The sequence below is a fragment of the Eurosta solidaginis genome, chromosome 1 (genome assembly GCF_040869045.1).
Source record: "Eurosta solidaginis isolate ZX-2024a chromosome 1, ASM4086904v1, whole genome shotgun sequence".
Classification (NCBI taxonomy): Eukaryota; Metazoa; Arthropoda; class Insecta; order Diptera; family Tephritidae; genus Eurosta; species Eurosta solidaginis.
Window position 1 is genome coordinate 326,967,668 of NC_090319.1, and position 4,850 is coordinate 326,972,517.

A 4,850-nucleotide genomic window follows, 5' to 3' on the forward strand; every position below is an offset into this window, starting at 1 on the left:
CACAATGAAAATTACTTTAAGGCTCGCAGTAACAGCTTTCATTTGATATCCATAATATATACACATTCTAGGGGTATCCGAGTCCATGTTTTGGCCTATATCTCGAGACCCTAGTCACCCAGCGGCATAAAACTTATTCTGTACTAAAGCACACATCAACAGCTTCAATTTTAAATCCATAATGTAAACTCACATCCTAGTGTTACCCTGATCCACGTTTTGACCTATATCTCGAGACCCTAGTCACCCAAGGGTATGAAAATTACCCTCTTATCAACAGCTTTCATTTGATATTCATATGGTATAAACACATTCTAGGGGTACCGGGATCCATGTTTTGGGCTAAATCTCGAGACCCTAGCCTCCCAGCGGCATGAACTTACTCAATATGCTCATACAATTTCATGAGAATCGGTCAGGCCGTTTCGGAGGAGTACGGAAGCGAACATTGTGACACGAGAATTTTATATATAAGATATTTTTAGCCAAGTTAAGTAATTAATATAAAAAATAATTACTTTTATTGTATTAAACGAAAAAAATTTGGAAAGTGCTTAAAAACTACTTTCTTGTGTAATTAATAAAATATGTGTTAAAATAAAAAAGTATCTAAGTTGTCTCTTATCCGGTGAGTCATATTTTGTTTTTAAGTCGGACGGAAGTCATCATCATCATTGTTAAAGGCTTAGCCGCTTATTGTTGTTGTTGCAGCAGTGCTTCGCCCCATCCAATAGGCGCGACCGATCACAAATTTTCATCAATATCCTCTAACGGGAGTCCAAGGAAACTTGCAATTTCAAAAGGGGTGGACCATAGTGAGAGGGGTGTTAGAGGCGTTGGTTCCACAATACAATTGAAGAGATGGTTGGTGTCATGTGGGGACACATTGCAAGCAGGACATACATTTTGTATGTTGGGGTTGATTCTGGATAGGTAAGAGTTTAACCTGTTACACTACCCAGATCGAAGTTGAGCTAGAGCGACGCGCGTTTTCCTAGGGAGAGTGCGTTCATCTTCTGCGAGTTCTGGGTATTTTTCTTTAAAAACTGGATTCGCCGGGCAATTCCTGATATAGAGGTCCGACGTCTGTTTATGGATAATACTGAGGACCTGCTTGTCCTTTTTTGATGTCTGTTGAGATGACCGGGTTTCTGGGTATTCAACAGAAACTGTTTGTTCAGTATTTCATTTCTCTCCCTGATGGGTAGTACTCTCGCGTCATTGTGTAGATGGTGTTCTGGGGACATAAGAAGACAGCCCGTAGAGGTTCTGAAGGCAGTGTTTTGGCAGGCCTGTATTTTCTTCCAGTGAGTAACCTTTATGCTTATCGGTCATATCGGGCACGCGTAGCATGCAATCTTATGAGCGTTTCTTTGTCTTTACCCCAAGTGCTGCCGGCAAGAGATTTGCGGATTTTATTACGGCTCTGGATTTTAGGTACAATATTGGTTGCATTCTCTCCAAAATGTAGACCCTGATCGAACGCCACGCCCAAATTGTTCGGGCGTAAGACAGTCAGTAGCATAATGCCATCGACGTGGATGTCCAATATGGTCGACATTTGCCATGTCCATGTTGTAAATAAGATCGCCGATGATTTGGTCCGTGACAATATCAGGTTTTTCGAGGTGAAAAAACTGGCGCGATCAGATAGATAGCTGACCTTTGGCTACTTTGGCTGTTGCGTAGCAAGTTTCGCTTCCTAATTCCCTAGTCACAGCAAAAGTATTTGTGCTTCTATTCGTTGCACTATGTTCCTAACTGCGCAAAGTTCATAGAGCTAATCAATAAAATTCTTTAGATACACTTTGTTGGCAGACAGACCTACAAACATTTCACTGAACTATTCTCTCGAATACTCCAAGCACCATACCATACGTCGTTTATGATCCCAAGTCATACAAGAGATTGATTCCTGAAGAAAATTTCATTTCATTTTCAGTTACCTTCTTAGTCAAAAGCAGTATCTGTTGTCGGGATTTCGATTTCTCTATCGGATTTCTAGACTTACATTGTTTTCGCTGTTAATACCGACTCCCAGATAGACAAAGTCGTTCACAACCTCGAATTTATATACGTTAACAGCAAGTACTTCTGGTTTCAATTTTTTTGCTTCTTTATTCAGTCCAGAGAATCCAGAAATTACGGCGCGTTTATTAAAGCCAATAATATCAATATCATTCATCTGAGTTTAGATCTTGCTATTTTCTACAGCAGCAGGTTAAATCAATCGCACTATAGCGAGCCGCATGCCCAAAGCCGTTTGGTTGGCTCAAAGAGTCCTTCCAAATCCTTAAAAAGCTGGTGGTGTTGCTGAACGACATTTGGCAAAGCTATATAAGTTGTGCAGGGAACTCAATTTCAACATAGCAGCATATAACCAACTCCTTTTTTGGGGGTTTCGTGAAGATCTGGTCGATATTATATTTTTAACAGGTCTAAATCTGCACTTCAATTAGAAGAAAATTTTTCTAAGCAGGGTCGCCCCTCGGCAATGTTTGGCAAGCGCTCCGTGTGTATTTCTGCCATGAAAAGCTCTCAGTGAAAAATCATCTGCCTTGCAGATGCCGCTCGGAGTCGGCATAAAACAAGTAGGTCCCATCCAGCCAATTTGTAGGAAAAAATTAGAGGAGCTCGACGCAAATTGGAAGAGAAGCTCGACCTTAAATCACTTCGGAGGTTATCACGCCTTACATTTATTATTTTTATTTAAGTCTGCACTGATAAAGTCTAATTAGTTCGTCGATTTTAAGCTTCAATCTCTCGCTCAGTACGATAAAAATTTATACGCGACATTAAGCAAGCTTATTCCGCGGTTGTTGTTGTTGATGTAGCGATAGTGACACTCCCCGAAGGTCTTAGAGAGTGTTATCGATGTTGATGGTCTCGGGAACGATTTGTTATGACCACATGCGACCTTCTTAGCCATACCGCCCTCCCACCCCCTAGATCCATGAGGAGTTCGGGGTCGCCAGAGTCTCGGTTGTTAATGAAGCAGGATTCGCCACGGATAGGTGAGGTTGACAATTGGGTTTGGAGAAGCTATATATTTCGCTGGCAGCCTGAAAGGGTTGCGCTACATAACCCCTTGAATCTGGTATTTTAGTCGCCTCTTACGACAGGCATATCTACCGCGTGTATATTCTGACCCCCTAACCCGCTGGGGGTTATTCCGCGGTAATAAGCGCGTATGCGCTATTACATACCTTCTGGATATGGCAGAGCACACTTAAATTCCAATCTGACGCCATTGGTGCTTTTTACGAACTCTTCGCCTCCGTGTTTGAACAGCTCGGCGGATAATCCGTCGTTACGCGGCCCATTTTTGTTTCTCGGCCAGGATCTTTCCATTCCCATTCGTAATACCTGGAAGAACGTATATTCCTTAATTGGGGATTGGGATATTGGTTTCGTCAGCAGAACATATATTCCTTCATCAGGGATTGGGATATCGGTTTCGTCAGCTCCCTTGATATCTAAAAATGAGGACAAGGGCTTCCTGTACAACTTAAGCACGCTCTATACTTCGGTGACCGAACCTCCATTATCATTCACACACGAGTCTGTCCCTGTTTTGCAAACATCCGTCATCCACTATATTTGTTGATAGAACTATAGGCGTACCAGTTGTATATGCGGTTCTCTTAACATTTGCGGTGTCTGCAGCGGCGGTACGTACGGAGGAACTCATGTGCTCCGACTATTCGGCTACATCGTCAGACCGAAGATTGATCTAAGTGAGCAGTTGTGAAAGCCAGCCGCTACGTAAGCAGCTTTTCACGGACAAACTTTCCTTGTGTCACTGCGTGCACTTTATTCGTCCCACAAACCCAAGTATCTTTACCACCACAAAACTGACACAGTGGATTATAATTTCTCGTATCTTCTTCTTTTTTTTCTTGTAGCGATAAACACACTTCCCGAAGGATTGGTAATAATGGTCCTATGCCGGACATTGGTTACTAGCACTATTGAAGTACTAAACCGACCATCTCAGGAGCGATTTGATAAGACCACTTTGTTGTTGTATTAACGATAAAGGCACTCCCCGAAAGTTTTGGGGAGTGTTATCTATGTCGGTGGTCCTTTGCCGGATATAGATCCGGTACGTTCCGGTAACAAAGCACCATTAAGGTACTAGCCCGACCATCTCGAGAACGATTAATATGACCATATTAAACCTACTATGCCATACCGTCCCCACCCCTTAGTTTCATGAGGAACATGGGGTCCCAGAGCCTCGACTGCTAAATATGTGTATGTGCATTCATATTTGTAACATGATTCCCCTCGCTTAGGTAAGGTTAACCATTGGGTTACGGAAGCTTTGAAGGTATAAAGCTCCGTACTACGCATATCAACCAATTCGAATCTTTTACCGCGGAAATATTCTAAGCCCCAATTGCGTCACCTTACTTTCAGCTACTACGGCTGACGTCACACGACCCTGTGGTCTTGTCACATTCATCTAATTCCTAACCTTTGCTTTCACGAGAACATAGACCAGTCAGGCTGCACTTGCTCGCCTTCGTCTTCGACTCTAACTCGCTGGAAGGCTTAGAGATGCTCATTACTTTGGCCTAATTTCGGTCTGGGTGATGCAACGCCTAGTGTGCACATTTCGAACTTCATAGATCCCAAATATTTAGCATGCACATTCGATTCCAATACAACAAAACCAAACCGAATGTTTGCTTCATGATTGGCTCGGTCTCTAGTCGTTACCATGGTCGCGCCAACTCGTTGGAACTTGTTTTATCAATTTATGAGCAAATTAGTTTCGTAAAAGTTATTTCGATGTCAAATAAATTTATTAAATAATAAATATTGTTAATCAATCCCGCGCTATC